We start from the raw sequence: 12448 nt of genomic DNA on the forward strand, positions 1-12448 counted from the left end.
CTTTTAGTTAAAAAATAATAAGTTAACTAAAAAGTAAAAGTGAAAATTTAATCATTTAATTTTTTTAGTAAAGTATTATATTTTAGTAAGAATAAATAATAAGATATACAAATGGCCTAAGCAAAAACCTCCTTAGTTGCCTTTGTTATTTTTGGCTAATAAGAAATTCGAATTGAGTTTATCTATTTTTCATGCCTTGGGCCACTAGACTTTTTTCGAGTCAAACAACCCATTTGCCAAACTCTACACGGTATGGACAGTGCATACTTACTCATGAAGAGAATATTAGTCAAATTCGTCCCAGTAAACGGTAAAAAATTGGTCCTAAAAGATGACAAATAAATTTGGTTCTTGAATTTAAAAAAATATCAATTAATCATATTGATAAATTTATTAAATCATTTTATCATTAACGTGTAATGTTTAATAATTAATTTAACAATAAATTATATTTTTATGGATCAATTTGATGTTGGATTACAAAGTTTAAAAACCAATTTATCATCTACAGGATTAATTTATTATGCTTTTTACACATTCAAAAATTAAATTTAAATTTTTTATCTTTTAAATACCAAATTGTAAGCGTCTTATACTTTTCGTTTAAGAATTTATTATTTATCCATTATTTTTTTATCCTTCCCCTGGGTGGCAATTTCCAATGGGCCGTTGGTCTTGACGTTTGATCAGTTTAAGCCAGATTACTAGACGAATGCGACGAAAGAACTGTAGAAGTGTAGAACACGACTGTTGCTAGAAATGGCGTGCAGAGATAGAAGCTGCCATTTCTTGTCAAATGAAAATTGAAACTCCAATATTTATGTATGTTCCCAAAGACTTTCTCTTCCTATCAAGATAATTATTGATTATTTACGGGAGAGGATTTGGTCATCTTTGAAATTCTGATACCAGGGGACAGATGTCGTACCGGATGTCACGACATCACGCTTCAGAACATGCAGATTATATGTGTCCGTATGAACAGATTAAACAAGTAAATAACACAAGAGAATTGTTAACCCAGTTCGGTGCAACCTCACCTACATCTGGGGGCTACCAAGCCAGGGAGGAAATCCACTCTCAATAGTGTTAGTTCAAGGTCTAACAGCCCCTGTTTACAACCTTCTCACCTAACCACTACCCGTGCGATCTCTACCTAAGAGCCACTCTTAGATATGAGAACCTCCGCTCACTCCCTCTCACTCACACTCCCGTGTTTACAATTAAGTCAAAGACACACCAGAGATCAACTCTGAACAAAAGAGATCAACTCTACACACTAGAGATCAACTCTAGACACAAGAGATCAACTCTACACACATAGGTCCAACACTTGATGCTAGGGTACCATCAAGGTGGCTCACAAAAGACTCAAGTCCCAAAACTCACAAAATAACTCTTCAATCCCGGACTTGGTACAGAACTCGTGCAGCCTCCATGATTATATAGCAATTTGCGTTTCTGGGCTGCAACGGCTTGTGCTGGAGGAGATCTATCTTCTTCTGAAAAAATCTGCAGTTAAAGAACTAAAAGATAACTTTTGATCTTTTAGTTTGAATCTTTAATCTTTAATCTTTAATCCCTGAACAAACTCTTCTACTTTGAAATTCGAACTTTAATGATATTTTAATTCGTTCCTAAAGATAGATCTTCTTATCTCTTGCTAACTGCACAATAATCTGTTAAAGATATAACAGATTTATGTGTCCAGTATTTTCGGGCAAGATGTCAGGACATCGTATCCGACATCGTGGATCCTTCAACTTCAATTCTTCACTTGACATTTTATCTTGCCTTGTGCATTGTGCAGCCCGATCTTATTCCTTGACATAACGTTGGACATCATGTGCAGCAACTCCAGCTTTCCTTCATTGTCTAAGTGCTTATGTTTTAACAAAATCTTAGCCAACCTTTTAAACACTCAGTAGAGCTAAGCACTAACAATCTCCCCCTTTGGCAAATTGTGTCTAAAACATACTTAGACACTTCCTGAGCAGGTGCGAGCAGTTATGCAAGTGGGATCAGCAACTTTCATTATCAGAGTAATCAAGCACAGCGGAAATTCTTCAAGTTGCAAATCTACAAGTCTTCTCCAGGATGTCAAGACATCTCTCGTGACATCAGCTTTCTGCTTCTGCTCCCCCTGTCTTCATGCTTACTGCAGCATCTTCTATCAGCTACTAGTCTTTTCCAGGATGTCGAGACATCTCATGTGACATCCGCTATCTGCTCCCCCTGTCTTCATGCTCGTTACTGCAGCATCTTCTAGTAGCTTACATCAGTCGTCATCAGCAGCAGTCTCCCCCTCAAAATCGTGTACATACAACTCCCCCCTCAAAATCGTGTACATACAACTCCCCCCTCAAAATCATAAATCATGCATAATAGCAAGCATAATACTATTATACTATTACTCCCCCTTTTTAGACATAATTTGGCAAAAGTAGGATGCATGAAATTACTGTGCACATATTACAGACCCATAGTAAACAATTGTTCAAAGGGACATGCCCCTTTAGCTAATAACAGTAAAAGCAAAAAAAACATAAAGGTCTGATGATCATGGGGTGGCTTCAGAATCATCATCATCGGATTCTGTATCTTCTGCTGCATCTTCCTCTTCCTCAGCAGCTTCTTCTTCTTCTTCAGCTGCTTCTCCTTCTTCCTCAGCTGCTTCTTCATCATCAATGCCACTCTCTGAGAACCTTTCGATCAGGCGTTCCAGCTCCATTTTCTTCTCTGTGGTGGCTTTGATGGTTGCTTCCAGCACCTTGCATGTGTCCTTGAGTTCAGCAATCAAGGCATCCTTGGACACAGCACCTGAAGCAGCAGCTTTCCCTGATGTCGAGACAATGTCTGGGACATGTGTCCCCTCAAACAGTTTGTAATGCAGGGATAGAGGAGATTCTCTTTTCATCACAGAGTCAGTGTAGTTTAACATATCGGGATGCTGACTCAACATAATGCCACACAATACAGTAGGGAAGGCAATGGGTAATTTGACAGCAAAAGATTCTGAATGCTTAACAGTTTGATCAAAAATATAGTTTCCAAAATTAAATTTGGTCTTGGTTCCAACAGCATACAGAAATTTACCCAAACCTGTGGCAATAGTGGAAGTATGATTGGTGGGTACCCAGTTTGCAGCACCAATCCTGTGTAGAATTGCATACTTCACACTTAGCTTCCCTGCTGAAAGCTTCCCTTTCTTTGGCCAATGCTGGACTTGTTTGGCAGTGATTTCCTTGGCAATTTGATGCTCAGAAACAGCAATATCTATCACTCCATCAGTAGGTCTGCCCAGATATTTGTTGATCACAGCAGGGGAGAATCTAACACACTTTCCTCTGACAAACACTCTTTGATAATCATCACTTTTTCTGTTTGATATGTCAGAGGGAATGTTGACAATGAATTCCCTGACTAGACCTTCATAACAGTCTCCCAACTTGGTGACTGTCTTCAGTAGTCCAGCAGCCTTGATGAGGTCCATGGTCTCCTTGCAATCCAAGGCATCTCTTCCCAATTCTCTTTCAACCGCAAGTCTGCGTTGATACACATATTTCCACTTTTCCACATTGCCAATTGAGTGGAAAGAGATGTTGTCCAGTGGTGCATCAGGAACATTTCCAGGCACCTTTCTTCCAGATTTCTTGGCCCTCTTTGATGTCGAGACATCTAGTTCGACATCATCATCAGAGTCGGATGAGGAAATTTCTTTCCTCTTCTTGGAGGGGATAGCAACCTTGCTTCTTCTGGATGTGGTAGGAGTGATTGGAGTGCTCTTCTTCTGAGCCATAGTTTTGATTCGTCCAGACCTCTTGATGGGAGTTTTCGCTTTTCGGCTTTGTAATCGTTCAGCAATGCCAGGTGCCAACCTGTTGGCAATGGGTTCTTCATCAGATTCGACTTCTTCTAAGTCAATGAGGTCACCTGGAGCAGGTTCTGGTGCCCGTGGTGCAGGAGTCTCTTCTGAGGCTTGATCCTCTTCTTCTGTTGATTCCTCTTCACTGGGTGAAGGGAGGGCTTCAGCATTTGGAGCGGAGGATGTTGGAACATCTTTATTGACATCAGGCACAGAAACATCTGGGGTGGAAGATGTTGGAACATCTTTCTCAGCATCAGGCACAGAAGCATCTTTCAGAATGCTACTCACAATACCGCGGATTTTCTTGTCCATCTCCGTGTCTACTTCCCTAGGACTTGTTGCAAGGCTAGGGTTTTCAGCAATCTTCACTCCCTGTTGTCTTCTGGGAACCAGTTTCTCAGGGACAGAAGCTTGACCAGGAATTATTTGTATGGGTTGGATGTTGAATTCTGGTTGTTCCTGGTGCGGAGATGATGGTACAGCGGGTGAACCAGAAGCGGAAGTTTCTTTTGGTGAGGTAGCCATGGAAAAGCAGAGCGTTTGGAATGATTTCGTGAATCTCGGAGAACTCTTGGGAAATGCTGGTGAAAACACGAATGCCACGAAAATATAAATTTGAATGAGGAATGTAGAGGGGCGTGTGAGGCAACGGTCGAATTTGCTTTGGTTCAGTAGTGAACGTGCTATTAATGTTAAGTGATTCGTTTGGGCACGTTCAGATATCAGTAGTTGCTACAATTCCTCTAGCAGACAAATGCCCAGCTTGCCCCTCAGTTTTTCAAACTGATTTGCATCCAAAGCCTTTGTGAAAATATCTGCTATTTGTTCCTCAGTGTCAACATGCTTCAGTGTGATCACTTTATCATCAACCAGATCTCTGATATAGTGATGTCTAATGTCAATGTGCTTGGTTCTGCTGTGTTGAACAGGATTTTTAGAAATATTAATAGCACTCATGTTGTCACAGTACAATGTCATGACATCTTGTTCGACATTGTACTCCCTCAGCATCTGCTTCATCCAAACTAGCTGTGAACAGCTGCTTCCTGCTGCAATATACTCGGCTTCTGCAGTAGATAGGGACACACAGTTCTGCTTCTTGCTGAACCATGAAATAAGGTTGTTGCCCAGATAGAAGCATCCACCAGAAGTGCTTTTTTTGTCATCTGCACTTCCAGCCCAATCAGCATCACAATACCCAACCAGCATTGAATCTGAACAATGACAGTACATAATCCCATAGTCACTGGTGCCATTTACATATTTCAGAATTCTCTTTACTTGATTCAAGTGACTTATCTTGGGATTTTCTTGATATCTTGCACAAACACCTACTGCATAGGTGATGTCGGGTCTGCTAGCTGTTAAATATAGTAAGCTCCCAATCATGCTTCTGTACAGACTTTGATCAACACTGATGCCAGCTTCATCTTTTGACAGCTTCAAGTGAGTAGGTGCAGGTGTTCTTTTATGACTGGCATTCTCCATCCCAAACTTCTTGACAATGTTCTTTGCATACTTGCTTTGAGAGAGGAATATGGAGTCTTCCATCTGCTTCACTTGGAGTCCCAGAAAATAAGTCAGCTCTCCAACAAGACTCATCTCAAATTCAGATTGCATCTGTTGAACAAAATGTCGAAGCATCTCATTCGACATCCCTCCAAACACAATGTCATCAACATATATCTGTGCAATCATCAAGTTTTCAGCATCTTGTTTGACAAAGAGAGTCTTGTCAATTCCTCCCTTCCTATACCCTTGCTGAGTAAGGAACTCTGTTAGCCTTTCATACCAAGCTCTTGGAGCTTGCTTCAATCCATAGAGAGCCTTCTTGAGCCTGTATACATGATCTGGATGAGTTGGATCTACAAATCCCTTTGGCTGCTCCACATAGACTTCTTCATGCATAGCATTGATCCAGAACTCATCAGTCAGTGCCTCTTTCACATTCTTGGGCTCAATTCTGGAGACAAAGCATGAGTTGGAGACAATTTCAATCTCCCTTGATCTTGTAGTGACTCCTCTGTTTGGATCCCCTATAATCAGCTCCTTGGGGTGCATCTTCTGGATTCTAATGGAGGGTCTCTTGTCAGGTTGGTTGATGTTTGAATCATCTGTAGCAGAATCAGAGTTTTCTGCATTTTCTCCACTTTGAGCTGTATCTGCTACATTGTCTCCCGATGTTCTGACATCTTCTTCGACATCCTTCTTTCTTGCTGGAGTTAGATCATCAACAACTACATTGATGGATTCCATCACAGTTCTGGTTCTGGAATTGAATACTCTATATGCTCTGCTGTTTGTAGAGTATCCCAGGAATATTCCTGCATCACTCTTGGGATCCATCTTTCTCCTTTGCTCTCTATCTGCCAAGATGTAACATGGACTTCCAAAGATGTGGAAGTGCTTGACAGTTGGCTTCCTCCCTTTCCAGATTTCATACAGTGTGGTTGGAGTGCCTCTTCTAAGTGTGACTCTGTTGTGGATGTAGCATGCTGTGTTCATGGCTTCAGCCCAGAGATTATAGGGAAGTTCTTTGGCATGAAGCATGACCCTAGCAGCCTCTTGCAAAGTCCTGTTTTTCCTCTCAACTATCCCATTCTGTTGTGGTGTAATGGCTGCAGAGAACTCATGAGTGATGCCTTCAGATGTGCAGAATTCAGTGAACCTGCTGTTTTCAAATTCTCTGCCATGGTCACTCCTGATTCTCTTGATGACACAGTCTTTTTCTCTTTGAAGTCTTAGACTCAACTCTTTGAATACTTCAAAGGTTTCTGATTTCTCTCTGATAAAGTTGACCCAGGTAAATCTGGAGAAATCATCCACAACAACATAGGCATACCTCTTTCCTCCAAGGCTTTCAACCTGCATAGGCCACATCAAATCCATGTGGAGTAGTTCCAGCACCCTGGAAGTGGTCTGATGTTGAAGCTTCTGGTGGGACATCTTGACTTGCTTTCCAATCTGACATTCACCACAGATTCTGCCTTCTTCTATTTTCAGATTGGGAATGCCTCTCACAGCACCTTTGTCAATGATTTTCTTCATGCCTCTTAAGTGCAGATGTCCGAACCTTTGATGCCATAATTTGACTTCATCTTCTTTGGAGGATAGACATGTGGAGGAGTAGCTGGTTTCTTGGGGTGTCCATAGGTAACTGTTGTCCTTTGATCTGCTGCCCTTCATTAGAACTTCACTCTTCTCATTTGTCACCAAGCATTCTGACTTTGTGAAGTTTACATTGAATCCTTCATCACACAGCTGACTGATGCTGATCAAGTTTGCAGTCAGTCCCTTCACCAGCAGTACTTTGTTCAGACTAGGAAGTCCATTATGAACTAGCTTTCCCATTCCAATGATCTTTCCTTTAGAGCCATCTCCAAATGTCACATAGCTAGTGGAGCAGGGCTCAATGTTCAGCAGGAATTCTTTGACTCCTGTCATGTGTCTGGAACAGCCACTATCTAGGTACCAATCTTCCTTAGCTGATGCTCTAAGTGAAGTATGAACAACAAGACTGGAACCCACATCATCTTCTTTCTGCTGTTGCTACTTTGAGTTCCATGATGTGGATGGCCATGTAGATGATAGCAAAAGGGCTTTATGTGACCATACTTGCCACAGTAGTGACACCTCCACTTCTTTCTTTTGCTCTTTTTCTGCTGCGTTCCATGATGTCGAGACCGATGTTGTGACATCGTGGCTCCAGTCCTGTTTTTGGCAGGAACAAATTCTGTCATGGTCGTTCTGCCAGCAGACTTAGGATTAAATCCAAGTCCTCTCTGGTTTCCAGCATTCTTTCCAAGCAGCAGCACCTCATCAAGCGTATCTGAGCCTTTATTCAGCATCTTTATTGATTTGGTCATGTTTTCCAATTTAGAGTTCAGAAAACCGACTTCTCCTTTAAGCTCAGAGATCTCCTCTTTATGTGCCTCCTTTTCAGCCTCCAGATCTGCAATGACCTTCTTCAGTTGTGCTTCTTGCTGAAGAATCTTCTCACTTTTGATGCATAGTTCTCTATAGGATGTAGCAAGCTCATCAAAAGTGATTTCACTGTCTGTATCACTTGAATCTTCAGCAGATTCAAATCTCCCAGTGAATGCATTCACATCTCTGTCAGAGTCACTTTCTTGTTCACTCTCTGTATCAGAACGACATACAGAAAGTCCTTTCCTCTGCTTCTTGAGATGAGTGGGACATTCAGCTATGATGTGTCCATAGCCTTCACACCCATGACATTGAATTCCTTTGCTGTGACTGGGCTTTACATCTGACCTTTTCTGGTATTTGCTGCCTTTCCTGATGTCGAAAGGGATGTTCTGGACATGTGGCTTCTGCCTCCTGTCCATTCTGTTCATCACTTTGTTGAACTGTTTTCCAAGGAGCACAACTGCATTAGTCAGACCTTCATCAGTATCCAGGTCATACTCACCTTCTTCTCCTTCATCATTTGACACGAACGCCAGATTCTTGCTCTTCTTTTCAGCCCTATCCGAGAGTCCTAGCTCAAAGGTTTGAAGGGAACCAATGAGTTCATCCACTCTCATGTTGCAAATGTCTTGGGCCTCCTCTATTGCAGTGACTTTCATGTCAAATCTCTTAGGCAAGGATCTGAGGATCTTTCTCACCAGCTTTTCATCTGTCATCTTCTCTCCCAAGGCAGTGCAAGCATTGGCAATTTCAAGAATGTTCATGTGGAAGTCATGAATGCATTCTTCCTCCTTCATCTTCAGATTTTCGAATTTTGTGGCCAATAGTTGCAATCTGGACATCTTCACTTTGGAGGTTCCTTCATGAGTGATTTTTAGGATCTCCCAAGCATCCTTGGCCACTGTACATGTGTTGATCAGTCTGAAGATATTCTTGTCAACTCCATTGAATTGAGCATTCAAAGCTTTGGAGTTTCCAAGTGCCAATTCGTCTTCTTCTTTAGTCCAGTCTTCTTCTGGCTTCAATTCATCAGTGGGCTTTCCTTCTGTGTCCAGCATCTTGGGATGTTCCCAGCCTTTGATGACAGCTTTCCAGGTTCTGCTATCCAGTGATTTGAGGAAGGCCACCATCCTTGCTTTCCAGTATTCATAGTTGGTTCCATCTAGGATTGGTGGTCTGTTCACTGGTCCTCCTTCTTTCTCCATGTTCATCAGAATTTATCTCCCTAGATCTCACTCTGTGATTTCGAGTGTTGGCTCTGATACCAATTGAAATTCTGATACCAGGGGACAGATGTCGTACCGGATGTCACGACATCACGCTTCAGAACATGCAGATTATATGTGTCCGTATGAACAGATTAAACAAGTAAATAACACAAGAGAATTGTTAACCCAGTTCGGTGCAACCTCACCTACATCTGGGGGCTACCAAGCCAGGGAGGAAATCCACTCTCAATAGTGTTAGTTCAAGGTCTAACAGCCCCTGTTTACAACCTTCTCACCTAACCACTACCCGTGCGATCTCTACCTAAGAGCCACTCTTAGATATGAGAACCTCCGCTCACTCCCTCTCACTCACACTCCCGTGTTTACAATTAAGTCAAAGACACACCAGAGATCAACTCTGAACAAAAGAGATCAACTCTACACACTAGAGATCAACTCTAGACACAAGAGATCAACTCTACACACATAGGTCCAACACTTGATGCTAGGGTACCATCAAGGTGGCTCACAAAAGACTCAAGTCCCAAAACTCACAAAATAACTCTTCAATCCCGGACTTGGTACAGAACTCGTGCAGCCTCCATGATTATATAGCAATTTGCGTTTCTGGGCTGCAACGGCTTGTGCTGGAGGAGATCTATCTTCTTCTGAAAAAATCTGCAGTTAAAGAACTAAAAGATAACTTTTGATCTTTTAGTTTGAATCTTTAATCTTTAATCTTTAATCCCTGAACGAACTCTTCTACTTTGAAATTCGAACTTTAATGATCTTTTAATTCGTTCCTAAAGATAGATCTTCTTATCTCTTGCTAACTGCACAATAATCTGTTAAAGATATAACAGATTTATGTGTCCAGTATTTTCGGGCAAGATGTCAGGACATCGTATCCGACATCGTGGATCCTTCAACTTCAATTCTTCACTTGACATTTTATCTTGCCTTGTGCATTGTGCAGCCCGATCTTATTCCTTGACATAACGTTGGACATCATGTGCAGCAACTCCAGCTTTCCTTCATTGTCTAAGTGCTTATGTTTTAACAAAATCTTAGCCAACCTTTTAAACACTCAGTAGAGCTAAGCACTAACAATCTTCAATGTAAATGTTTGATGAATTTTTTAGAATAATTTTTTTTTTATTTTATTTTTTTGGTTGGTAGAGAAATTTAATTGACATTACGAGTTTCTTAAGTTTTGATATGAGTATCTTATATAAACAATTTATCTTCAAACTGACTATCTTGAGTTTTGGTCATTCAACATGCCCTACAACCATTAGGGACTTAAGAAAACACCACCCTTAATCTAGTGGACAATTTTATTGAATTGAGTATTCCTAATATTCTTGTTTACAATCTTTTCCTTAAATGTTTATGGTTATTTTACTAAATGTTTTCTGAATTTCAGTTAAATATATTAACAAGTTAACTTTTATCTCAATAAATAATAGATAAAACAGTTAAGATAATGAAGAATATTTTAAATTAAGCTAATTAGATTTGTTCAAGAGCGTAATTCAATTAAGTAATATATTTATTATTTTCTATAAGTAAAATAATTATATATAATTTATTTTATAAGTTAGTTTTACTTTAATATATTATAAATTAGTGATATTCATTACTATTTATAAAGTTCTTACTTTCTTTAACATCATACTTTATCTAAAAAATTATAATTTACTTACACGCTTATAATTTATTTTTATTACTTTTGTAGTGACATGTATAAAAAATTATATTATAATTAGTTAAAATTATTTTTTTTTGAATTGTAAAAATAATATCTTACAATTATATTATAAGAGTCTAAGAAAATTATTTTTTTAAAAAGTACAATGTAGTAAATTATTAAGAACAATTTGAAAATCATTGTTTGTAATATATTAAAAATAAAAAATGAATTATAATATCCAATTATGTGATTTATATAAAACAATAATTACATTATTAATTAAATTACATACCTTAAAATAATTTAATTATCTCAATTTAAAATATTATTCATTACTTTAATTATATTAACTAATATTCTTTATCTTATTAGTCATCTCATTACTAAACTAACTAGACTTACTGGTAAAGACAAAGAGCACTATGTCAAGGATCTAAAAGCAATAGAAAAATTCAAAAAGACTAATAGTAGACATAGCTATATTTTTAGGGACTTAAAATACCTAAGTAAGGATATAATACTTAATAAGTATTACATTAAATTTGATAATATTGACAAATTTAGGGGCACTAAATATTACTTTATGATAATATTAACATATATTTAGAGACTAAAATGTTACTATAGTGACTTATTTCACTTTAAGGGACTCATTTAAATTTTTCCTAATTTTAGGGACTATTATGAGTCAAAATCACACAAAACGATGCAATGCAACACCATTGTGTCTACAATGGAATCATAAAAAAATCTCATTGTTATCCTTGTAATGTCAAACTACTTTCAGGATGATGATTATCTCCACAACACAAACTAACACAAGATATTTTAACATGTTTTGGTATTTCTCTCATGTTTTTTAAGAAACTTTCAAGGAGGTTATACATCTTGAAATTGTTCCAAATCAAGAACAATTAATTATGAAGTTCTTAAGTGATAGATTATTGAAATGTAGATGCATTTTGTGGGTAAGTATTACTAATTGATACCCGTAAGTCATCCCCAACTTGTTGGTATAGAATGAAATTTTCTTTTCATTAAACTTAATTGAAGTTTATTGTTGTCATTTTCTATCATTTTTATATTTTCATTGGTTATTGGGTGTTTGTGTACTAGTAACTTATTGGTTAGTATATATTACTCAAAAGAAATTAAATAATAGTTATATGTTAAATTTCTTACATATATTAACTAGCTCCAATGGATTGATCGAGTGGATCAAGATAAGGTCTCACATCTGACAAATCACAGGTTTGAACTCTCACTCATCTCTTTAGGTTAACTTAAATGTAAGTATATTTGGAAATGCTCTTTGAATTAGGATTGGAGAGCCACCACACGACTTTCCTTGCCTTGGATTGAAACATCATCGCCTATCCCTAAATTTTTCTCTACCAACAAAATAATTCTTATATATTTGTCATGCATGGGACAATTTAATGAAAGGTATGATTTTTATTTTGGCCCCGGTTGTATAAAGATTCTAGCTTTGTCCCTTGTGGAGTGAGCCTCTTCATTTTACAATGATAGGAAGAAGGAATGGAAATTTCAACCTGAAAAATTTTAGAGGGAGGGAAAGATTGTTTTGCGGATGGAATTAATAGAGGGAAAAATTAGAATTTTTTTGGAGGAAAAGATATTTAATAAGATGGAATTAAATATTGGATGAAAGCAGATAAATGTTATTCACGACAAAGGCAAGAATTTGGAAAAAGAGATAATTGGAATAGAAATTTTAATTTGAGAGAT

The sequence above is a fragment of the Glycine max genome, chromosome 2 (assembly GCF_000004515.6).
Source record: "Glycine max cultivar Williams 82 chromosome 2, Glycine_max_v4.0, whole genome shotgun sequence".
In the NCBI taxonomy this organism is placed as follows: Eukaryota; Viridiplantae; Streptophyta; class Magnoliopsida; order Fabales; family Fabaceae; genus Glycine; species Glycine max.